The 26978-nt window shown below is 39.7% G+C and overlaps 1 long non-coding RNA gene across 1 annotated transcript; it reads left to right on the forward strand.

Annotated features, from left to right (window-relative positions):
• Window positions 1-1111: 1111 nt before the first annotated feature.
• LOC137103873 (uncharacterized) lies at window positions 1112-26243 on the forward strand. The gene is made up of 3 exons (XR_010911612.1): window positions 1112-1432; window positions 5073-5147; window positions 25906-26243. It is a non-coding gene; the product is annotated as an uncharacterized lncRNA (long non-coding RNA).
• The last annotated feature ends 735 nt before the right edge of the window (window positions 26244-26978 follow it).

Below are 26978 nucleotides of genomic sequence, written 5' to 3' on the forward strand. Positions count from 1 at the left end.
TTTATTCTGCTTGAACCCACCTTTAAAAAACAAAAAGACAAATTCATGCAACCCACAGCAGACCTCAACAGCCTTGTTAAGGTTGTAGGCCTGACAGAAACTAACAAACTAATAAGTAGGTGGTTGTGTAGCCTACATACTTCACCGGCAAATCAAACTACAGTAATTAAATTAATGACTGACTGAGGTGTAATGCGCACATCTTACATAATACAGTCAATCAGCTGTCACAGCAACTGCAGGACAGAGTAGCTACACAAAGTAGCAGCTCATGGTGACTATGAATGTTGCACATCTTACCACAGACTACAGGGGAAGTGAAATACTGGTCATAAACCTGTTGGTAAAACTTCATCATTTATTCTTTCATATCCTGCATCTGGCTGCTAGTAACAGCTGTTTTTCTAAAGCATGAACTTTGACTGGGTGACTCAAAGATTTTACCTCCGTTAAACAGTTACCCAGAGGACATGCTACAAAGAAAAACTAAACAAAGTAAAAACTAACTGCCACGGTGAGCAGATTTACCTCAATGACAACACAACAGTGTTGGTTCAGCTTTTCATGCAACACATTGCAAAATCATCTGGCATCAGGTGCATGTGAGGAGTTATTCCTAGTGCACTACCTCGTTAGGCCCGTGCTGAAAAAACAACCTGTGTTTGTTGTATGTCCTGTGTTTTAGCATCAATTAAGCTTTTTGTTTTGTTTTTTTTTACATTTCTCTGCCTGTTGGGACTTTAATTGACATAGTAAATTCCTTAAGACCTCACCGTAACCATCACAACTACATACTCCAATCTAAAGCTTAACCCATAAAACGGCTTTCAAACTTGTCCTCAGTTCACCAAAAAAAGGTCCTGAAAATGTTTCGGCCCTACATAGACACACACACACACACACACAGTTCGTCTACCTGGAACATCAACCACCACAGTCTGTTTTGTTTAAAACACAGGGCAAATCTGTGTAAATATGGTCTCATATGGTTGGATAGCTCAATGCCACGGATCTATTTATGACTTGATTGTTATGATTATCAGTTGTCAGATTTGGGAGTAGGTGTGAGCTCTGATGAGAGTGTGAGCCAAGAGAGACTGTGTAGGAGAGTTAGTAGACGTGTCATGAAATGATGAATGGAGTGTGTGAGAGATGACAGAGACTATGACATGTTGAGGAGGCGGACAAACGACTCTTTTGCGTTTGATCTGTGATCTGTGGGTTTTTGAAAGTCTCTTCAATCTTCCTTCAGTGATCGAACTTTGCATGTTGCGTTGTATGTTTCTGGATAAAAGATTGACAGAGCAGACCCAGAGCTGAAAGCAGGAACGCCAGGATTAGCATCACACAGATGGAAGCAGCGCGGCAACCGAACCAAACTTCAGGCCAGATGCCACGAGTCCAGGGGCGTGGACGCTGAAGGAACCCAGAGGTAAGCTCAAAGCTTCATGCGTCCAGCCTGACAGCTGGCCCCGTGTCTAATCCTGATTAAAAATGAGTGTGGCATCACGTGCATTCGTGCCTTAGACAAACGGACACTTTTTTTTTTTTTTAAGTAACAAGTGTTTTTAAATCTACAATGGTGACCGTGAGAACATGAGTGATAACATCCTGCCAATGAATCAATGTATGGCTGCACTTTGGCGAAGACTAATAAGATCCCTACAGGGCAGAAAGCCAGGGCCTGTTAAGCACTTATAATAAGTAAGGATGACCTTGGCCTATCAAGAACATTAGGACCAGCTGTTTGAAGGAGATGCGGGAAAACATTTGGCCTTCATTAATAAAGTGAGGCCTTTAGAATTTCAGCACCAGCTAATTTCTAAGTGCACACGCTCGTTGATGCATTTGGGAAGTTTGTGCCTTTATCCCAGACAGACAGTGGACGGAAGGCAGGAAACTAGGGAGAGAGCTTCAGCTGCTTAACTGGACTTAAACTGGGAATGGAGTGTTTCATGGCCAGCATCTTCACCACTGAGCCACTGGAGCAGCCAATATTTGACTGAGTGCAGAAGCATGAAAGATTGGCTACTTTGTAGGAAAGGATAAGCTGCTGTTGTGGCAGCTCAGGACTGCCAAAGGGTTTCGAAGCCATTGGCCATCATGCGGTATGAGGCACATAACGCTGCATCCCTGAGGTGATGCCTAAACGTTATAAACTCAAACGTTAAGCTAGTGTAAAAACAAAAGGCGCTGGGTTTCGTTATAGTGCAGCAGACAACGAGGTGGTTTAATCAACACATTTATTAAATGTCAAACAAACAACGCATTATTTATAATTTTGTCAATATCATAAGATTATCACAAGACATTTCCTCAGTTCTGGTTAAAGACTGATGGTGTTTTCTCAGCACCTATGAATGTCAAACTCCATTCGAAAAGGGTTTGGTGATCACACCCTCAAAACCAATGAACATGCAACAGCAGCCGCTGCTGCTGCTGCTGCTGCTACATTATGTGCCTTTTAAAAAGCACATAATGTCGCTAACTTTGTTAAAACACATGTATTTGTGCCTTTCAGAGTTAAACATATGACACATGCACTTAGAAAATGTACTATAATTAGACTATAGTTCAATTAAGGTAAGTAAAAAAAAAAACACTGTCAGTTATTTCAAACTAGCTACGCTTTACATTTTAAAGAATTTTGTTTTAAGTACAGACCAAGATGATCATAACAAGACTATTCATTCACAAAGATCACTCACACACACAGTGTAACGCCAGCAACAATTAGTATAAGTATAGCATATACTATATGTAAGCTAGTAAAGCTTTTATGTGGCAAAGTGCATCGTAGCAGAAATTACATTTATGTGCAGAATAATAATTGCTTGTTTTTAAATTCATACATCCATATATATACTCTTTGAGTTAATAAAGAGAATAAAAATTTTCTTCTGTATTCTTATTTTCTGGGATACTGAATTTGGGGTTTTCATTAGTTGTCAGTTATAATCATCAAAATTAAAAGAAATAAACACTTGAAATATAGCAGTCTGTGTGGAATGAATGTATTCATTATACACGTTTCTCTTCTTGAATGGAATTAGTGAAATACATCAACTTTGTGGAGAAATTCTAATTATGTGACCAGCACCTGTATTTCTGAATTGACTTTCTTAGGCAGAGTAACTACTATGCAGTTTCTTTAGCGATTGCCTTTCCATTCAGTGCCTTTTGCTCTCACTGCCTGGTTGTGCAACAACTTCATCAACCGCGCTTTTATCAGTGCTTCAGCAGCACAGGTTTCCCTGCTGCTATGACCTCCCAGTTTGCCTCTCCTTGTTCCACAGCACTGCATTAACCCATCCAGTTTGCCACCGCGCCTGAATTGGTTTAATTAAATCCAGGGGTCTTAACACTTTCATGAATTTCAAAGAGTGCAGGGATGCATGTGCGCCTATGCCAAATACCTACCCCAGCTTGGCGCCGCCAACTAAACGTTTGATCGGCACTCGTTGATATTCACGAAGCGCAAACCAAAAGGTCCTATAATTTTAGCTCACATTCTTTCATATTCCTATGTTCATCGGCGTGCATATTAATTATAGACTTTCAAAATCACGCTAAGTAATTTGTCTCTAATAAACTACAACGCATCTTTATCAGTTTTCTCTATTCCTTTTCTCCTCTCGGGTGCTTAAGCTGACACGAGACTGTAATTATTCCACTTAACGTAAAGAAGACAAAGCAATCACTCAATGTGAGAGACACAGTAAGATTAATTCAGGCTTCGTATATTGATGACTGCCAGCTGAATATTAGATACAATAATGAAATTGTTCACAAGCACTGAGAGAGCTACAGTATAACAAATGACCACAGCACAAGGGGGGGCATATATTACTGCTATGACGCTGGTTTTCAAAACACCGGGGAGGAATATAGTATGTGCAAACTACACTGAAAGTTAAGCCTCATTTAATGCTGGAGTCTGAGCAGATAAATGTTTCCGCTGTAAAGCTCGACATGCATTTCCTGTTTCCTATTCTGAGGCGATGTCCAGCACCAACTATAAGGCTGCTGTTTTAACTCTGTCACAGCGCAGCCACGTGGGGAGCCGACACCCCTTGTTTATATTAGAGCGGTTACTGATGCAGAGAGCACCTGCCGTATTTCTGTGTAGAAAGAGCCTTGTATTTTGCCGTATGGAAGGAAAACGTCAATTGCTACAGTGCAGTATGTCTGTAACTTCCGTGCAAAGCAGCTGGTGACATTTGTGGAATTCCACAAACAACAGCACTGGTTTATTAAGTGTGGGGAACACTAATTGACACGAAAACGGCTTTGCTCTGCAGGAGGCTGCGGCCAAAAGCAGAAATGAGGAAATAAGGATGATTATGAACAACCATGTGTCAACTATGTGATAATATGAAGCTTCACTCTGGAGAGCTCAGAGTCTTTGATGTGTGATCTAATTAACCTACATCCAGCCTTTGATAGGTAATTTTCATTAATACCTCATATGTTCGTACTCAGTCTTTATACGACAGCCATCCACAGCCTGCGTTGTAGAAAGCAGGGCCAAGGCCACACACCGTTATTAGCCCGCTGTCCCATTTTGCTTGGAATGATTAATGGTTTTCTTTGTCACAGCATTTTTTAACATATGAGCCACAGCCAAAGAGAAGAGATTTGTTACCAGGCTTCAAGGACAACAGACTAACATGTATTTAAGAGTCAGCACCTTACATTGGTGGAGAAATATGTCAGTAGGATAATTGCTGAAGACAACTGACAAATTTCATGCCGTCAACCGTGCTAAACATCTTCACCTTGCCTCAGTAAATAACGCTGAAGTAAAGCTGCAAAACTACTTTCTACAGTGTATGGAATAAAAAAAAAAATGCACTTGTGGCTGTGGGATAAACATAAAAACTGACGAGGCTTGGGGTCGCTCCTGGGAGGGAGACGTTAGCCTGTCAGGCAATTCGTCCACCACTTTGATGCAGATATTGGATGGAGATTCATTGTGCCCAGAAGATGAACCCCACTGATTTGGTGACCTGGCACATTAGGCAGCTTGGAAAGAATATATATTTATTTATTTTTTTTATTTTTTTTTACAGACAGTCACAGCCTCCAGGTGATGAAGTGTAACAACTTTGGCCGTCACCTGACGTTTCCTTCAGCACCAGCATGAGGTTGGCATTTATTTTTTTGACAGATATTAGATAGTTTTGTTCATGGTTACCACATAATGTATGAAATAACTTTTCTTCAGCATAATCATTAAGCCAAAATTGTATTTATCAAGTATTTTTCATAGCTACTGTAGGCATTTGGTTTATGACCAAACACCAGCAAACCGCAAGAGCTCTTGTTCAGCATTAATTATGAAATAATAGCCAGTGGTGGAAAGTAACAAAGTACAAGTACTAGGTGCAGGTAGGCTGTTAGTCCCTTCATTCATAGCCTTTAATAAAATACTTATTTGACATCATCAGTACTCCAAATGAGTCTATTTTTAGACATAAGCTACTGTGCCTTCAAATTCAATCATTCAACGTGCTGTCAGTCAAACAATAAAACGAGCAGCACTGCTAACGTTTTTTTTTTTTTCCATATAACTGTACTTGGCGTTGCCTCCCTCTCCATATTGGTGCTATTCGCTAGTGCGCAGTGGGAGTACAACCATCCACTGTGTTTCCTGGGATTAAATCAGGTGCAAAGAACAAAATATTGCTACAAGAGCAGCACATGCATTTACTCTTATATTTTGTTCTTGTTTGTTCTTGTTAGAAATAAAACTGAAAAAAGCTAAAACTGCCATCATTTATGTCTATTGCTATTAATTAGTTAATACCCCCCAAAGTACTTTTACTTTTAATACTTACTTTTACTTAAGTAGAACTTTTACTTGAGTACATTTTTGTTTGTGTATTTGTACTTTTGCTTAAGTACAATGCATGGTATACATGTTAAACATTAGAATGGCAACTTGCCTACCATTTGGCCCAGAGTGCCTACGTAAGATCTGATGCTAAGTACAGTTTGACTCTATAAGACCTGCTGTACTTTGTTAGAAATGTGTCTATTTACAATAGAATATGTTTTATAAGAAGAAAGGCAAACTGAAGATATTCATCAAATGATTTAACTATGGACATTATAAATGGATGGCAATGTGATTTATATACTGCAGTTACAGGATAGACATACAGAAGCCGACTACTAATAGTAATGTAGTATTATTGTCACTGAAACAAATTGTATTGCTACAGTCAGTTGCAAAAATCATTTCAGTTACACTAAGTCTCACAAACAAATAATCTGCCATGAAATTCATAAGGACTTCTGCGGGAGAAAAAAAGAAGCAAACCAAATTATTCCACTTCTCCCCTCTCGCAGTTCAAAATAACCTAATCTGTGACCATTCTGATGAGACTTTGACTTATTATTATCACAGAGAACCACATAACAGTATGTTACTTTGCAGAGGCAAAGCTTAGTGTGCGTCTCCGGGGATTTTTCTATTTGCCAGTCCTATCGTTAACAAACCCTCGCAGAGCCAAGCCCCAGTGACCATGTTTATTAATAGACAGTCATCTCAACTACTGGCCAGTGAACTCCCATTCCACCAAATGTGTGACGGGATTTGCCAAGTGACTGCAGAAAGAGAATGTGGAATGATCACACTGGATATTGTTTTGCAGCAGTGGAGTGGAGACATTTTATGCACAGTATACACACACACCTGGTTTAAAGATTCTGACTCTGGCTGAACAAAACCTATATTCAGTAGGCCGCTGTAAAATGTGCTCATTTCTTTAACATTGTCTATGCAAATATGGGTATTTTAGAGTACGTCTTTATACGTATAGCAAACATATGGTAATGTATATTAGAGATTATCCTAAGGGGCTGCACTGCATGCATCCACACACTGGTGCGATGTGTGATTTGCGCATCTTGTTTTGATGTGTACACAGCATAATGTTGATGTTACTCATCAATAAAAAAAATCGCACCATCTGCTCCCTGCCTGTGCCAGTGCTCTGTGCAGGATATCTGTCTACTTCAGCACTGTTCTGATGGACAGATATTCAATAATCCAGCTCAGAATAAGAGCGTGCAGGCCAGCAGCAGAAGGTGAGTGGGTAAAGTGACACACTATGTCCCCGCCTGGATGTTAGCTGACCTCAATACAGTCGATAGTTATCATACTAGCAGGGTTCTAACCTCACCTTCTGGTCTTCTAGGTTTGACTTGGGCTTCAATTAATCAACACGGCGCTTAACTGTGTCATCTTATGCTAAACAGGCTGCCTGCCTGCGACAGTTGTTTAGAAAGGGATTCGGGGGTGTGATTCGTTTAAAGAATTCGAGTGCAGCCATCAGCATATATCTCCCCATGTGCGTAGGCTTTCCCACAGTAAATATCTTCAGATCATTTCTTGCTTAATCAAGATGAATGCGTTTCCCTCAACCTGAAAATACTGAACACACAAAGAGGGCAAAGGAATGGTTTCTATAAAAATATATAAATGTGATCTGCATATTTTAATCACAAAAGAATGTGAGAAGAAACCTGCATAAAAGGACAAAGTCCGTGTGTACTGTCAACAAGTTTTAGTACAATTGATGCTGAAGATTGTAACCATGTTTCCAACAGCCACTTTGCACTTTTTTCAATGGCAGCATTGAACAAATGTGGAAATATTACAAAAATGCTTTTACACTTAGCTGACGTCAGTAAAGGTATCGTTTTATATAACGGACCTGATTTAACCTTTGACCTTATTCAATACTTAAAGCAACCTTAATGAAGAAACTGCAATTTTTAAAAAAGTAAATTAGGTCAAAGATAAACTAAGGGACCCAGGCCTGGGTGGAAAAGTGTGAGCAGTGTGGCCCAAAACACACAAATAGAGCACACGCAATGATTCATTACTCACCAGCTCCATGACGTGTGCTTTAAAACATGACCAAAAGGGGACGAAATGCCGAGCGATGCCGACTCTGAAAAGCGAGAGTTACCAGCTGCTGTTGGCGACGACAACGGCGACTGCTGCTGAGGTTACAAGCCCAAAGTCATGGGGCAGCCTTCCTGGTCCTTTCCTGAAGGGAGCACAAATAACAGTTTTTAATAACTTTTCCGTTATAAAGCTCATTCTGAATTCAGTTCCACAGTTCCATCTACTACTACTACTACCACACTAATTGAGATTACCGCCTCAAATTAAGCACCGCATGTCACTGAAACAGTATATATGAAAAAACCTTCAGGTTAAGATGTTCTTTACAAGTAAACTCGGCATTGACCGTAATAGGCTCATTGGCAATATTAAACATTTAACTGGTCTGCTTCTTTTCTAAATTAAGCAAAAATCACCTCACCCACCTCTTCAACTTTGTTACGAGAGTCTGAAGAAGCTGTCCAGTGGTTTTAGATATAAATAACATTTAAACTTCATCATTAGCAATATTATATATAAAAAACATTTTTTAAAAACATCTAAGGTGGAAAACATTTTCCAAAGTTTGAGAAAACTGTCCAGTTAATGTCCAAGCTAGATACTGCACCACAAGGCTCCAACGAATAATAAAAGCAGTGCTGCATATGGTACAGGAAAATACTGGAGCTCAGCATCTCTCTAACATCTCTGCTTCTATCCTCCCAGTCCAACCTTCCATAGAACACAGAACAAGCATCAAAATACGTTTTCAGTTTACCCACAAAGTTTGCCAGAAATCCAGAGGGCATTGCTGTGAGCTTTACTAACACAGTTGCACTCTGCAACATCAGAAGTTGCCTAGACCCTACTTTTTTTATAATACGCTCATGCAGACACTGGTCATATCTTGCGTTGCTGACAGGGCTACCAGTAGCACTATCGGGCCTCTCCAGATAACCCACAATGCAGCAGCATGTTTAATTTTTCATCAGCCAGGACATATCACACCGCAGCACAGGTTCTCAGAGGCCACACGTGGGTTCAAAGCTCTGACTCTCACCTACAGAGTGGTAAAGACAACAGCACCTTCCAGTCTGAATGAAAGTCTACAATTCCTCTTTCCCAGCGAACAGAAACACAGCAAAACTCTTCAGCTCAGTGGTCCCACGATGGTGGAATAAGCTGCCTACATTGTAGCCTGACTCCTAATATTCAAACACCTATTGAAGACTCTTCCACAACTTCCTGTGCAACGTCCCAACGTTCACATCTCATAAAACCTAATCATTCAATCATCACTTTGCTCTCAGTGTCTTTTCCCCTTTGAAATCTTGGATTTTTTTTTTTTGCTCACTTTGCACCCGTCATAGCATCTGCCAAAGGACATGAGCTGATTAAGATTAAAGATTTCTCTTAATAAAGAACCTTTAATGTTCACATCATGCACATTTCTGTCAGACATGGTAAAGGAGAGGGGGACTACTTTTTGTCCTCTCTAGTCTGTATTCCTTCCTCCAGTCTTTATTTCAGGCTAATGGCACATGGAGGTTAAGGACCATTAGTCTGCTCCCTGGACTGTAGCTGCACCTATTATAGTGCTACAGCATAGCTTTCTTCAATGGGCCAACCCTACTTTATCACTGCTTACCCAAGACCTTTCCCAGAAGGTCAGGCTTTTCTAATGACTCGTGACTTGAGTCATGAGGAGGAAAGGAAAAGTGAATGGGGGGAAAATTGCCAGTAGGGAGAAACAGTAGAGAGAGAGAGAGGAAGAATAAAAAGCAAGGAAGGGAAGAAGAAAAAAAAAAGGTGGGTGAGAGAAAGGTTAGCAGACGTGGAGAAGGATGTATCACAGCAACAATAATGGGTCGAATGTAAAGACGGTGGATAACTTGGGTTATTGAGAAGTCAGTGTGATGTTTGTAGATTTAATCAGATGCATCCAGGAGGACGTTTTAAATAAACATAATGTTGAATTCTATCAATCAAAAGTGAACTATGCACATTTGTTCTCATTTGAACAACAATCATCCTGCAAAGGCAAAACGATTGATGATTTGCATTATATTGTGAAATGAACCTTTGAAAGTGAAAACAATTTCATGCCACTATGTTCATATTAATGCTGTGCTATAATTTCCGTGTGACTTATTCTGCACCACTGACTGACTCGGGAGGAATTAGAAATCTGAGCACGTCAAAATCCAGAAACCCAAGATGAATTTTCATGGTGTGCACAGTATCTAATGTCTTCACATTGATTTAAATTGTCTGGGATTCAGGACATTGAAGCTACTTTTTAATGAGCAGTGATTAATTAACAGGTAGAATAAAAAGGAAAATGTGCCAAACAGTTTAGTACAATTTGTACTTTTCTTACTGACCTACTTAGAGTTGGTTTCCCCAGGTACTTGAGAGTTGTACAAAGGGTAAGTCTTGCAATTGTGCATTGAAATTAGGAGGAATTCACAATGAGCAATAGATCCAATTGCTGGAAAATGGTAACATACAGAAAAGTTCTGCATGAGTTTCTTTGGAGATATCACAGAGAGAGCACCACTGGCCAGTGGGACGTTTTCTGAACTAAAGTTGGAAATCACTTAAATAACCACTAAAGTGATTTATAATAAATACAAATTTTACTAGTGCCAACCATCTTCTGCACCAATAAATAAACCAGCATTTTTTTCCAATTAATTGTCAACAAGGAAACTGAACTAATCCACAGGCTTAAAATGAACGTTATTCTCGTGAAAAAACAAGGATATGATGTGCAGACAGACGTATCACTCACATGGAAATAGCTACTGGGCATCACTGTACTGGTGTTTTTCACAGTTCTTCTTGTCTGCATAACTATATTAAACATTGATTCTGATACAACAGTTATCACTGTTGGTGGATTCATGTTCCATTTCTGAAGTAGCACACCGTTTTAGCAAGTCTACTATAGTTTGTACCATTTTTTTTTTAACATTAAGGAACCTCAGAAGCATAAAAGTTTTAAAATAGTTTGGAAACTTATGAAAATGTCATAAATTCTAAATCCCTGATATCGTAAATTGTGAATGGAAACACCCAGCAGAGAATCCAAATGCAGACAGGCTAAACAGTTAAAAAAAAAAAAAAAAAAAGAAAAGACTGAATCAGGGTCAGTGAGTATTGTACAGTTCAGGAGGACTATCAGGTTAAAGCCAGAGCAGGGGATTGTTACCAGTGTTTGAAGCTCAGACAGATCCAGGCTCACTGCAAGCCAAGGTCAAGGTCAAGGTGCACTAGATCAATTGCAAAAGAAGAAATGGGAAAAGAGGTCAAAACTAACTGTAGGACTTGGTGAACAAACAAAAATGGTTAAAAACCAGAGCAGCTGGAAGAAAAACCTGTGCAAGCTCAAAAACAACAAAATGCCAAAGCGTTGGTGCTGGTGGCTTAAATACTGAAGGTGGATGGAGGCTGATGCAACACAGGTGAGTGGGAGGAGGAGCTAAATGAGTAAGTGACCACGCATGTTAAAATGAGGGGACAGAGGATGAATGCTGACAGGGCTGCAGGGCAGGAGACAAATAGAAACTGTAGTTTAGGTTAAACAGCTACCATGTGGTGTGAGGCCTGGTTCTAGCAGCAATGCATTTCTATTTGCAAGGACAGGGGTTCAAAGACATAAAGCTAAATTAGGATAGAGTACTGCCAGTCCAAAGGAATCAAGAGAGTGGCGTCACTTGTCACAGCTGGATACCGACAGCAGGACGTAATGGCAATAGCATCATTTAAACATTTATTACTACTGCTTAAGGAATTATCACACATTTCACTATGAATATTGATAATATTTTCCTTATATTAAATTCATTGAGTAAAGTTTGGTCAGAATCAATAGTGTTAGACTTGTTTTTTTTTTTACACTATATTTTATAATATTATGTAATATTATTTTATACTATAACATCTACATCACTAAAACAAAATGGAACAAAAGGTGTTGAAATGTTTCATTCAAGCCAAAATAAAAAAGGTCCAATATTGATTGATGATGCAAACAAGATTCAAGCTTGGTTATGTTGGCTTGTAGCCCTGTGTCTATACAAAAAAATCGTTTGGAAATACTGTGAAAACTCAAGAGGACGCTGAAAGGAGATTGAGACACTGGACACAGTGGGGAGCCAACAGAGAGGAACATCACAGAGGAGAGAATGTACCATGTCCATGAGGAAGTGCTGCAGAAGGATCAGAAAAGAAAGTCCCACATTTCCCAAGTTTATGAAAGTTGAAATGAGACATTTCTTTTTTTTTTTTTATGTTTTACAAATAAATAAATGAAAAGAAGACACGTGAGTGCATGCGGCTAATGAGCCTCCGAGCAAATAAATGAATGAAGATTATCAAAATGCAGCCTTGTGAAGGTTTTCCAGACAGGTCCAACACAACACGAGGGCAGCCCAACAACACACTGCAGGGGAAGTTGTATCCCATGTGGCCCGGTAAGATCCAGGGATCTCCCTGGAGGAGCTGCAGGATGCGGCTGGGAAGAATAAACATCTGGATTAATTTGCTGCCAACACAGATCCTGATAAAGTCGGTGAAAAGGAATGAATGGACATAGGAATGGAGACTAGAGACTCTGTTACATAAAAATAAGTAATGCTGGCCAGTTTTAGCTTATCAGCCATGAGGCACTGGGCCACAATGTCTCATAACATTTGGGCATCCAGGGCAAAAATAGTTGAACAAATGGAAGAAAGATAAGCAAAGGGAATATATGTGGAAAAAGATACTGTGTCACCGTAGGAATATTGCCTTCACAGCTACAGGACACTGACTTGATGATGTCAGCCGGTGATTGGAAAGTAATTGCTTTCTAATGAATGTCAGTTTCCCCCTGAAATCTCACCTGTTGCCTCCCTGTAAGATAACACGTTGATGTGAAGACTTGCTGTCGCTGAAATAATGGAAAGGCAGCACATGCATAATTTCAGCCAGTCTGTGGTTTTGCAGTGATGCGCGCTCTGTCTCACATTATTCCTGCTCTGTATTTTATTCATCAAAACAGCGGTGGCACATTTACCTGCGCTTGAAGGTGCCAGTGCAAAAGTTTGGGAGGAAGTTACACGCTAAAAGAAATAGTTTGACATTTTTGGAAATACACCTTTTCACTTTCTTGCCAAGAGATGTGAGAATCTACTGTTTACTCCTCCTGTGTCTCATGGCCGACTAGCTTAGTGCAGCAGAATTATTTATTAATTAATGAACTTATATGATGCAGGACTTAATAATTTTGGACACAGCTGAAAGACATGCGCATTGTGAACCATGTTTCATGTTTGCAACATTTGAATCTCCTTCTTACAAGCATGGAAAAGTCGAAAATGATGGATAGTTAACACTGATTTTCCAATTTGCTAAAAGGCAAATAAATCTGAATGAAATATTCATATTTGACATATGAGAGGGTGTTACCCATCTCTCCTGATTCATGTGCAGCATGACCAGCCTTGCAGGATTACAGAGAGGTCTGTGTCTCACATGGACATGGCAGTGCTGGGGTTATTTTCTTGCTCCGATTCGGGGATTGTTGATTTCTTTTCCTACTCTCAGCCAGAGGGCAATGTAATGCACCCAATACTCTACATCGAGAAACTGATACAAAAACAATTCTGCAGAGTCCAATACATGTGAGGTGCACCGGTGCCTTAAACCACAAAATAAAACCACCAGCTCATGAAAGCATCAAATTGAAATATAAAACTCAATAGGGAAACTTTGGGAAAGCAATAGCACAACACGAATGTTCGCAAAACATCAAAAGGACTCATATCTGAAGCATTTATAACAGTGAACAATGTTTTTCTCTTCAAGGTAACCAAGCAGAAGGACTTTTAGAAAATGTGTGACAGCATGACGTCAACATCTATAGTTTGGGAGCAAACAATGTAGGAGTGTAACACACTGTCCGTCCTTGTCGAGTGACATTTGCACCGACAAAGATGCTGCCGAATGGATTTTTGTGTGATGTGCGCACGCACACACGCGCACACACACACACGTCATTTGTGCAATGCTTTGGCAGAAAACTGATTAAAGAGTGAATGAGGAAGTTGATTTCCGCCCCACAGTGGACCGACAATGTGCAGGATTAATCAGGCTCGGCTCCTATCCATGCAGGTTAATTAGGGTTAAATGATAATTAGGACGCCATTAAAAAGGCAAACAACCACAGAGGACTGTTAATCCGCACAATGCTGTTCTGCGGCTGGTAGGTTTGTTTGTTTGGGGTGTGGAATTTGGGGCTGGGGGCCCGTGAAAGAAAAGGTGTTTATGTGCATCCAGGATGTATTGTCTGTCGAGAATATTTGTTTGTGCGTATATGTGAAATATGTCTACGTGCATGTCTTTTCTGTGTTAATCTGCTGTGTAAATATTATCCGGATAAGACTTCATCGGTTTCAATGTGTCCGTCTCTTTTCAGAATTGTCCTACCTCCCTTGTGAAATCATGACCTGGAGCCTAATTCTGAACCTCAGTGTAAGAATTTGGTTTGTTGTGACTTTGCAGAGATGAAGGTCTGGTTTCTAATACACTCCTCACAAAAAAAAAAAAAGTTCAAAAAATGCCAGTCAAAATCAAGGTTAACATGATTTAGCAATACATCCACGCGGCATCTTATTAACTGCTGCTCTGCTGAGCCGCTCCCGACAAGTTCATCGTTATGAAAATAGAATATGACTAATACCCAGGATGCTTTGCACCATACAGTACCGGATGCCTTATAAATGTGCCAGGGTTCACCTGGAACATCCTCTTTGTCCCTTCTCAAATACAGCAATTTGCTCCCGTTTTGTGCTCGCAAATGTGACACCAGGATGTTGCAGTGACAAATTGGAATTGATTGGAGCCTTGGCTAAAATGTCTCAGGTTGTGACCCCTGAAGCTCAAAAGCATTTTTCCATATTAGTATTCTGCACCTCACAGCTCCTTCCTGGCAGCTAAGGTTTTAGAGCATGAATAGAATCAATCTGCATTACTGTCTTTTCAGGCTTCTTTACTTCATCTCAGTGACTTTTATACTATTGTTATTATTATTACAGTTTTTAATACTTTGTGGGTAGCACTGTTACTTCAAAGCAAAGTCTCAAGTGTAAAGCTCCAGAACGGTTGAAGTGAAGACAGCCAGCTGCCTGATCCCTGTCTGACCTTCGCCCACATTATGGTGACAAAGCTATTCTGGATCCTGATTGTCTGTATCATTACGATTATATGCATCGAAGGGAGATAAAATATTGTAATCCCCCAATCAAGTCTTGGCTTTCAATTGCGTGATTTGTGATGATGATGTGCAGCTATCAAAGTCCTTATGCTACTATTCTAGCTAAATGTAGCTGTAATTCATTGATTTGTTGCTGTTAATGATGGATCATGCAGCCTGTGGCCCTTGACAGGGTTTGTAGTGGAGGTGGTGGTGGTTTGTAATCCTTTTTAGGGTCTTCAAATCTCCAGGGCTGGCACTGAACTCCTTCCCTCTGCAGCACCCAGATGTATACTGCGTAAATTTATCAGCACAAAACACCCCTGGCATTCCTGAGTGAAAGCGGGAGCTTAGCACTGATAGTATGGCTGTAAAGCAGCAGTGGGCATTTTATTCCATCTTATTTTTATTTTATTTCTTTCTTGGAAGGGTATATCTGGAGGCCTCCTGTGATCTGACTGCAGCCTGACTGAGTAATTCCTGAACTGCGATAAGGGCTTGGATAAGCATAATGGCGTTTGGAGGTGTGAAGTTTTTGCTCCCTTTAAATGGAGATGGCGATTCTCTCCTCACACCTCTGTGCTTATTTAGAGTGCAGACCATGGCCAGGAATTTCAATGGAGGTTCTTATTCGTATAGGGAAGTCTTTTTCAGTGTGCATCAGTGTGTGTGTGACTGGCATTCTTTCCCTGTTTTACCACCCAAAAGCTGTAGCTCCCTCCTGATGAGTGTCGAGCAGCCATTGTGCCATTCCTAGCTGAAGTTGAGTGGTCACCGTTTTTATCTGCTTGCCCTCACACACGTGAGTATACTGTATGTACATTTGTCAAGGTGAGAGACCACAGAGTAGCTGGTGTAGGCATCATCTTTTAGTGATGCCACAGAGCTGGCAGGAGTGAAAAGTAAAAGTACAAGTACTTGGCTTGTACTTTAAAAAGTATTCACTACGAGTAGCGCATGAAATTCTTTACTCGTGTTTAAGTACTTGCTTTAATAGTCCTCACTTGATTGTTACTGGAAACAAACACGTGGGTCAAAACTCAATGGATTTACAATATTATTGAACTTCGAGTTGCCAATAACACAGACACTTTTGGAAATCTATGAAGCTCAGGTCTTGTTAAGTAAATCCTCATATTCAAAAAGAGAATCACTTCAAACACCTAATTACTAAATTAACTTAAATTACGAATTACATTTCCTCCATTTGAACGTTACTCTGTTGGCAGCAACAGCACTGTGAAATGCAGTCAAAGCAAAGAAACTTTTTTTTTTAACACAAAAGCCAAAGATCTCAGTTGTGACTTGGATCTTGTGAAACAGCAAAGTTGGTATAGGTGGTGCCAATAGTTTCCTATTTGAATATATTTTGTGTGCATTTCAAAGGTAACTCAAAAAATGCATTTAATTAATTTAAAAAGTATTTCCACCTGCATTGTAGTGAAGTTAAAGTATTATTAATACTTAATATTAAATCATTTTAGTTAAAAAGCACTTTACGTTTGTGGATCTACAGTGCTACACAAGCAGATTAAAAGCAAGAATAAAAAATAAAAAACATGTAAAGCATTGAAACATATAAAACATAAAATAAAAGCATAATAAAAAAAAGTAATCATCACTTTAAAATGCTTTTAACAGTAGTAGTACCAATTGCTTACTTAACTACACGACTCGAGTAAATCTGCTTGGTTACATCTCACTGCTGGACGCCATGGCTTTAGGAATTTCATCCACCACTTTGGTCAGGACTGAAATGTCTTTTGTTCAAGAAGACCAAATACAGGCAAAATTAAAAAGGTCACCGAGGCTTAGCGTGGGCTACTGTCTACTGTGCACATTACTTCTTGGTTCGGTTTCAGGGCATTCTCTGAAATTGCAGAGTTCCCTTCAGCGGAGTTCAGCTTTAGCAAAAATTGACATGCAAATCATACCTAATCTCCACAGTGGCATTTGTTACGTGAGAATGTGAATTTCACTGAGGTACATTCGGGTGCCGTTCTAGCGACAAACGTGGTTCGCTGATGCAGCGGAGAATTAGAGCAGCCATTCTGGGAAGATTTTCCTAAAATAATATGTGGTTAGTTCCTTATTTGACCGAGCTGATCGCAGCCAAGCCTTTTAATTTGGGCTTCGATTGAGTGTCATAAAGTCAAATAGCCTAAGATGATTGTTGGTAAATTAGCCTGAGGCTTGTTAATCACTGAGGTAAAGGTGGAGATCACTGGTCATGAGCGTAACCTTTTATTTACCACGGTAATCATGGGAGCTTAGCGAGAAAATTACTCACTTATGGATTGCAATCAATATTTTGCTCCCTCTGTGTTTCCCAAAAAGACTGGTGGAGTCATACAGTAACTTTTTCTCAGTATCAGCACAAATTGTCCATAAAAATAAGCAACTGATCCTACAAATAGTGTATACGGAGCTAAAAGCCTGGTTTAGCTTAATCCTGTGTGCCAAACACCTGCACTGCACCACGCTTAAAACCACATAAGTGAGCCATACTGGTCCTTCATTATCATGAACGTTGACGCTGCGGTTTATTTCCAACGCCACAATCACTGTCCTGCTGTCATAAATACTAAGCACCAAATGTGTATTAATATGGATGAAAGTTGTCCCTCACAAATTCATAATTCACTCCAGTTTAAGCAACGTTTCCCATTAACAGCCACAACCCAGCTGCTGTTTTGACCCATTTCTTTAAAAATTATAAACTATATATTTGTAACGAGATTACACGGGCTTGAGTGAGGCTGAGTATCAAACTCAGTAGAAAGAGCTTTTTTTTATCCATTGGATTTGTTGACCCACCCCCGTCAAATGTCTTTCCCTGACAGCTGCTAGTGAACTAGGAACACAGTGACATCCAGTGATGGCTTTTAAGAGATAATGAGAAAAGCAAACCTACTAAACAGCGGGTTTGATCTCAAGTTGTTCTTTTTCATTGCATCTTTTTTGGCGGAATTGAACCCCGCTAAAAAGTCCTGTTGGCGCTTGTAAGCCCTGGAGCCACATCACTTTCATAGGAGAAATCATTTGACATTGATAAAACATGTGGAGCAAATGAAAGAGGAAAAAAAGGAGGGGGAGAGACAATAGAAGCAATTTTATAGCTGGAGTGCAAAGAAAAACACAATTACTGGGGGGAGGAGAGCCGGAGAGCAGCTGAGTGATGTGCATGAGTGGGGATGTTTGGCCTCTCTGCATTGACTGTGGTTGAGGTCCCACCACACAGGACTGATTACCACCACAGAAAATATACTGAACCCCCCTCTCACAGCGACAGGCAGTCGCTGCCAGTTCACTCCGATATTGTAATTGTCAATTCTCCTTTTGCAGTACAACCACGCTAAATGGTTCTCAAGCTATTTCGCAGCATGACTGTACGTCTAGCTTGCAACATCAAAGTGTGCGTGTCCCTTTGCATTCTGAGGTTTGCACAATCACTGGCATCACTAACACTTGAGTCTGCTTCGGTAAAAGAAAATTACTTGAAGGATGGAAATATATAATTGCTGCAGCAGTTGAAGTGGGACAAATAGTCCACATATAGCAGTAGGTGCATATTGTAGATGTGAAGGGTTTTTTTTTTGTGTGTGTGTGTGTGTGTGTGTGTGTGTGTGTGTGTGTGTGTGTGTGTGTGTGTGTGTGTGTGTGTGTGTGTGTGTGTGTATAAATTTTTTACAGGGTGGCAGGGAAGCAATGAACAAGCAAATGAAAGAGATTGCAGAGTGGAACAAAATGACACAGCGTGCAAACAATAAAAATACACATCGTATACAGAAGCCTTTGAACACAAATGGCTCCTTTCATACACATGAGACATAATAAGAATTCATGAACTCACATCAGTGATAAATGGCTGGTTATTGCATCTCTACAATCTGTTTGTTTATTCCTGTACGATTTTTCTTTTTTTTACATAGCCTCAATGTTTAAGTCATTTCCAGACTTAGTTAATTGATAGTGTGTTTGCTCTGGTTTTAATCGGTGGTCTGGTTTGTAAATGTGGTTTATACTTATTAGCTGTTTTATTTCACAAACTGAAAATTCCAAGCAACCTAAAATGCATCATGAGAAGTATTGTCTTGCCTACTAAAAAAACAACAAACTCACCTGGAGCAGAAACACAAAAGCAAACAGGAAGAAGTGTGCACATTTTTCGACAACATGGAAAAACTCCACAACCGGCTTTTGCTCATAACCGTCATGATCATCCGAGCAATGATCTCCCTGCATATTCCAGCAGGAAGCTGAGTCCACTTTGTACTCATCTCAAAAAAAACAACGTGCCCTCACAGTTTGTAAAGAAGACGTGATCAGAGAACAGGTTTCTAATTACCAACAAAGCTGGTATGTTGTTTAAGGCCAGTTGACACGTGTATAAATCTTCAACCAGAATAAAGGTCGTTTTTTTGTTCGACCTAAACCTCTGACGTCTCATTACATGTATACAGTTCGTTATTTGCTTCCACTGTGCTTCGCAGCTATATCATTTAATAAAAATCATTTAATATTTTAGTGGGACTTTTGTTTGTTGTCTATCTTTGTCGTGATTTCATGTTACATAGCTTGACAAGTTAAGTGGAGCCCGGCGAGGAGCTAAAGGTTCCTGGGAAACATTGTGGCAGCTGCCATCATAAGCTGCCCTCCGTGGATTGTTTTCCTCTGCTTTCTCAGGGAAGGACGCATAAAATTGTCTTCCGCCGCACACACAAAGTGTCAACTTCTGTTACAGCTTGCCATAATGCAGGATCCACTCCTAAATCTCAAACTTATTACTGTGCATAGCAGGGGGTGGGGGGTGGGGAGCGAGAGTTTTTCTCAGTGTAGACTGGATTGTTCTGGAAACACTGTTGTCCATATTCTTTGATAACTTCATTTTTTGTTTTGTTGCTGAGCAGATTGTCAATCTTTCTGAGAATAAAACATTTGAGCATTTTCAGGCTTTTCACTAAATTGGACCACAAGTCAAACGGGGCTGCATTTTCTGTCTGAATCGCTTTGCTTTGATTCACCTCATTCAGAGCATCCACTCAGAGAGCATTGAACGTCCTGAAGTACTGATTGAATTAGACAAAGAACCCTCATGAGGAGGAAAAAAAAAAAATTTAAAAAAAAAAGGCAGAATGCAATCATATTCCCATTAGTGGCGGGCTGGATGGGAGAAACGTGTGCTGGCCTTTTCTTCTCTAGCTTCCCTTATTCAGCATTAATTACTCCTCATTTCACACATTCTGTTCTTCCATTCTATCCACTTTCCTTCACTACATACAATTTTCAGCCCTGCTCATCAGGTCGGATTCCCCCAACTCTTTTGAATTAAACAGTGAATAAGGTATCAGTCAGTGGTAAAAAAAAAAAAAAAAGATTGTCAGGCTTTATGAACCCTCTGCTTTAATTGCTGAAGTAAAGTCAGAAATTAAATTCATAAACTTGAGATTAGGTTTATATCTGCTGTGCATGTGAAGAAAGGGAATGGTTTCAAAGTGTGAATGAAGGAGACTAAGGTGACAAATACTGTACATTGTCTTCTGTGAGTGCTTACGCAAGAATAGACAGAATTGTGTCCTTTTATTGTGCCAGTGGCACATAAAGCTTTTGTTTCTGAGCCGCTGTCTGGATGCGTTTTCATCACTGTCACATACCCTGTAGATTTCACTTCAGCTCCCTTCTACACATCTGTGACTCATATTCCAAATGTTACAGTGGAACTCTTTGTCTCGTCGGTGTAACCTTGACGGAGCGTTGACACGCTTGAGGTGCATGTGAGTTGAGGAGGCTGAGTTGGAAACGAGCCTCAACAGCAATAATTCAGCAGATGTAAAAGTGATCTCAAAGCATCTAAAAGCAGCTTGTTGACAAAGTCCAGAAACGTGTTGTTCATTTGTTTCACGTCACAGTGAGGGCAGTGAGACTCAATTTTTAAGGGATCTAACATTTACCCCTGCAAATCAGAAAAATGCTAAAGCCCTTTGTGGCTCCAAATGGGCTTTGCGAGATCTAACAATCGCCTCATGTGAGGCTACATCAGCGGCTGTCAGCTCAACAAGTCCTCCAACTTGAGTGCAGACATGACGAATGAACTAATTAATCGTTTGTTAAAATACCAGCACCGTGTATTGTTGAAATTGCACCCCTTGTGACAAAATGGCAGCTGCCAAACCTTACAATGGAGCCAAAATGGCATCAGTTTTGTGTATGTTTTTGGCTCTAAACACTCAAATACAGAGGATTTAAACTGTGCAGACACAACAGGTTGGTTAGTGTTGTGCACAAACACATCAGGCAGGTTCGGGTTAGGCCCTAAATAAACATGGTTAGGGTTGGTAAAACAGTTACGGCACAAACCTCATTTCCACTCCCACAAGCAGAAACACCCTTAAACATCAGTTTGCGTATCAATACACGTAGCCACTTCTCTGCAAAATAAAATAGGAATGTAAAGGAAGATTTTACTGATTGTACTGCGAGGTTTCATCACACGTGATGGTTACGCACGACTGTGGCCACGAGTCGCACTGATTTGCCATTAAACATCTGAAAAATTGTCTAAAAGCCTGACATTGATTTACTGTATAGTGCCGTTACTTCGCAGTTAAGGGTGAACCAAAATTTTAAAAAAATCACTTATAGTTAAACAATAGCTACAAATAGTCCATCACTTGAACACTGATTTAAAATGAAGCCCTTAAATGCACATGTGATTAAAATGTACATCAAGGTAGGACAATCCGGAATGTTCTCCCGATCATTCCTTTCTTTTTATGCACATCGGTTTGTGTTTGGGAAAATGTTTATTTATGTACGTATGCATTAGAGTTCAGAGTGACACTTAAAGAAGATTTATGAAAAGCAGTTTCTCTTGTCCTAATGCGTTCATTTTCATCCTGTCCATCGTGATTTCAACAGCTTTATGGGCTAGACAGCCACCGTAGACCCACGTAAATATGTCTGACTATGTCTAAATACTGCATACATTGCTGCTCCCACATCAGTTGTTATAACATGGGTGTGACCCATCGTAATTGCTGGGCTTGAATATAATCAGGAAGTGGGCGTGGTTAGTGGGAGTGGTACAAACGGTGGGCGTGGCATGCACTGGAGCAGGCGGAGCCTCTGTAACCAAACAGGGGGACAACATGGGGAGTATGAGGAAGTGGCAGGGTGTCAAAATAAAGGCGTTAGAATGAAATGTGAGTGATGTAACTGCGTGAGGCTTTACTTTCAAACATTACCAGTCTTGAGTGAGTCCTAATTAACATTTTACTTTGGAAAAATTTGGGTGTGAGTGACCTGGATACATGCTTAAAATGTTACAATGATTAGCTCACCAGTTCTTTAAGTCAGCCCCAAACACAGAGACAGTAACTGGTTGATGTAATTGTTCCTCCTGCCATGCTGGACATTAAGAGATCCCTCCCTGATGCAATGCCAGTGCAAGACGTGGAGAGCAAAAACCGTGAACCTGCCCTCCAAATAACAGCTTGGAGTGTTCTTTTCATCACAGAGCATTGGTGTCACTAATGAGGTGAGGTTCTGGCTTAGAATGACACTGAAGCAAACACGCCGTGACTGTGATGGCTGGCGTTAATACGTTTAGTGAATGAAAACCTTCTTCCTGAAAATTTGCAAACACCTGTCTCCTTATGGACTATTTGCTTGTTGTTATGGTAATTCAACAAGCAGTAGCTGACATCTATGACTCCTCAATGAAAGTAGAAGGAGCTAAGCACCTTAAAATAAAAAATTCTTCAGTGTGTGTGTGTGTGTGCGTCTGTTTCTAGGTTTACCTTCATTATCATCGCCACGAGGATTTGCATCTCTGGAATATAACATCTGCTGTTTGGGCTCTTTGTTCGACTGACAATTAACTACTCAAAGATGTTTTGTACATTTTTCATACTAATCCTTTTCCCCATCACTGCACATTTAGCAGTCCTTGGAGTCTATTGGTGCAATATTTCAGCGTGATGCCAAAAATTGTCACCGATATAATGCATTCGAGAGTTTGCTCTGTTTCGAGTGAACTATTTGGCACTCGTCCACAGCTCTGCTATGTTTCATGTGACATTTTTATGGTAAACAACAGTATGATTTGCAGCCAACTTTAAGGACGGAGAACACCTCAACAGTAAACTATGATTTGCGTGAGCAAAGAAGGAGAGACCCACAATTACATCACTGGCATGTGTAACACAGGGAATGACAAAAACAAAAAGCTACTCCGCGTCGTGTCCCCTCTTGGTTTTATTGCAAGCAGATGCTACTACTGTTACATAGACATATGTTACAAAACGGGCAAAGTTTCCATCTTTTTAATGTAGCTGTGTGCGACAAACACCCAAAGCACGTAACATATCACGCAAAAAAAAAAAGTGTTCAAACCTTGTTTAAGGAGAAGAAGAGGAAAAACTGTTGCTTGAACTGTTGATAAGAAGAGAATTACTTTTCCCTTTACAATCTGTCAGTACTTTGAGAGGAGTGTGACTTTTCCTAATGAACACAGCTTAGGCTCAACACAGCAGGGTAGCAATGGGTAGACGCTCTTTGAAGAGTTTCTGCTTAAGAGCTTGCATCACAGTTTTGCCCACAGCAGTACCACAAACCTGGGCTGGCATATCCCATAAGCAAAAGCACCCTCGTGACAAGAGGATTGCTCTTCGGAGGATGTTATAGAGAACGTGAGAAACTCCGAAGCTCATTTAAATGGGTGTCAGGTTCTCTTTTGATAATTTAGCACAGAACATTTATAGACCCACTTATTAAACAAACTTTGTGAACTCAATACTCTTTTAGAAATTCTCCTTTTTGTTTGAAGTGGCATCTAAGCCAAGGTGTGACAAAATAATCGGAAAAGAAAAATTGAATACATTAACAAGTGTGTTTGACCTCTTGAATTACCCACAGGTAACAATTCACATATCAGATAGCAGGTATGTGGATCCAAATACAGAAACATAGGTGATAGAGAGCTCGACAGCTCAAAAAGTGTATGTGTTAATATATGCTCGCTCACTAAATTGCAGTACTGGCTTACTGGGAAACCACAAAGGAACAGAGTATTAACTGGTATAAATTATATCTGTACTTGAACGCTGAAAACAAGGTAAAAATGTTTGTTTTGCTCGTTATTTTTTACAAAATGACATGATTTTTATTCTACATCAACATGAGTCTCCCCTAGCCCGTATTATATAAACTGTACATAAGATTTTACCCACCCTGATCAATATCATTTTACACAGATTGTATAATTTTGTGCCTGCACTGCAAAACCCAAAAGTGAAGTTAGTGGCTAATAAATTTCTTTTTTTTTTTTTGTAAATGTTTGGCCCAAAGTCTATAAGGAACCAAAATGATGGGGAAAAAACAAGGTGTTTGGCTGAGGGAAGTAAGGTGGTGCAGTAAGTCTCTTGGAGAGGCAAATGAAAACAAATTAAAACGAGACATTAACTGATGGGATCCACACAGTTATCATGAAATGTGCACTGATTCCATAATCAAACCCCTAAATTATATTTACTTCCTTTAGTGGCATTTTTACAGGTCATAGCACATTTTAAAACCAATGATAGACAGTTTGACTAATCAAACACCTTCTTCTTAGTTCTCTAAAGTGTTGGAAGAACAATTACATAATTTTATTGAATATAATAAATTACAGAGTGGGAGTTAGTATCCACTGCTTTAGCGCTGATGGTAAATTTGAAAGAAATGAACAGTATTATGAAGAAAAAAATCAAAAATTTTAGTACTAAAATACTATAGATGATAGAAATGTTAATCTTAATTACATAATAGTAATCTTAATTACAGGTACATGGTATATAAAAAACAGACAACGATATGCACAGTTTGATGACTATACACCTCAGTGTTTAAATTAAACCTGTTTAAAGATTAAATTTGGAGTTCCACAGGGTTCTGGGCTTGGGCCTTTAGTTTTTATATTAATGATATATATCTAAGTTAATCAGTTAATCAAGCTTCAGGCCTACAAGACATAAAGGCCTGGATGTCCCACAGTGTTTTACTTCTAAACTCAGACAAAACTGAAGTCATGGTATTTGGGCCCAAATATCTCAGAAATATGATGTCCAACCATATTGTTACTTTAGATGGCATAACTCTGGCCTCCAGTACTATTGCAAGGAACCCTGGAGTTATATTTTCCTTTACCTCAAATATAAAACTAATCTCTAGAACAGCCTTCTTCCACCTACGGAACATTGCCAAAATTAGGAGCGTCCTGTCTCAAAGTGATGCAGAAAAACTGGTCCATGAATTTGTTACTTCTAGGTGAATTCTAGTATAGAATTGAAAACCCTGCTCTTTACATATAAACCTCTAAACGGTCAAGCTCCTTTATATTTAGAAGACCTCATACTTCCATGCCATCCCAGTAGACCACTTCGATCTCAGAATGCAGGCCTACTTGTGGTTCCCAGAATTTCCAAAGGTAGAATGGGAGGCAGAGCCTTTAGCTATCAAGCCTGTGGAACCAGCTCCCAGGAAGCCCCCTCTCTACTTTTAAGTCTAGGCTCAAAACCTTCCTCTTTGATAAAGCTTATGCTTAGTTATAGTCATGCTGCTATAGGCTTAAAGTGCTGGTGGACCCACCCCCCGATACACTGAGCTCCTTTCCTCTTGTGCCTCTCTCTTCTCCTCTCACCTCACAATTGTCACCACTGTATAACATTAACTATGTGTGTTTTCTCCCCTAATTGTCTTTCTCCTTCTCTGTCCCTTTCTGCAGGTGTCCCCGGCTTGGGGACTTTGCATTAGTAGGACCAGCTACTGGTCCTACTAATGCAAAGTTAGTAGTACTGGTCCTACCAACCTTCCGGATGGTTTTGTTGTTGCTTTTGTTGCTCTTTTTCTTTTCTCTCTTCACTTTCCACTCACCCTAATCGGTCGAGGCAGATGGCCGCCCACCCTGCACCTGGTTCTGCTGGAGGTTACTTCCGTTAAAGAGAGTTTTTCCTCTCCACTGTTGCTTAGGGCTTGTTCGAGGGGGAATTGTTGGGTTCTCTCTATACATCTTCATAATCTTGACTTTATTCTGTAAAGTGCCTTGAGATGAGTTTGTTGTGAATTGGGGCTATATAAATAAAGTTGAATTGAATTGATTTTTTTTTTTGTTTCTTATTTTGAATTATGAATTAATTTATTTTTTGGTTTTGTTTCTGGTATTTGTTAATCAGAAAACGAATAAAAATTTCTCATTGAATGCGTTTTTGAAATTTTATTCTTGGGTCTAATAATGGGCAAAATAACTGACATGATATATATTGCATATGTATTATCAAAGGTGTCCAAGAACATTTCTGTTTTGATGCCAAGGATGTGCTAAATTTAAGGCACCGCATATATGTATGTATTACATTATTCACGTTTAGTTACTTGTTATACATAAGGTGGATATGAAAAAACAAACCAACAAATTATTACTATAATCTGGATTAATGAAACATAGAAATCTGGTTAAGACACTGTCAGTTTTACATAGGACAAGAAACAGATTATTCCCAGAAACTTTACAGAAGTTGTTAAAGTTCTGTCAATGATAATCATTGAAGGAAATTTCCATTTTAAGCACCAATTTGCATGGACAACATTGATCAGACGTGTATTTCTGTGTGTGGTGTTAAAGTGTGGACATTTCTAAAGAGGGACTTAAAGGGTCCTCCGAATATTTTTCCGAAAGAATAATTAGAAAATATAAAGCTGACAACTAAAAGTGTGTTTTGTTAGTAATTTAGTGTAGAAGGAGCTTTTAAAATGTCACTTGTAAGTAATTGTTGTTGTAAAGTGACTGGGACTGACAGA

Source organism: Channa argus, chromosome 18 (genome assembly GCF_033026475.1).
Source record: "Channa argus isolate prfri chromosome 18, Channa argus male v1.0, whole genome shotgun sequence".
NCBI lineage: Eukaryota > Metazoa > Chordata > Actinopteri > Anabantiformes > Channidae > Channa > Channa argus.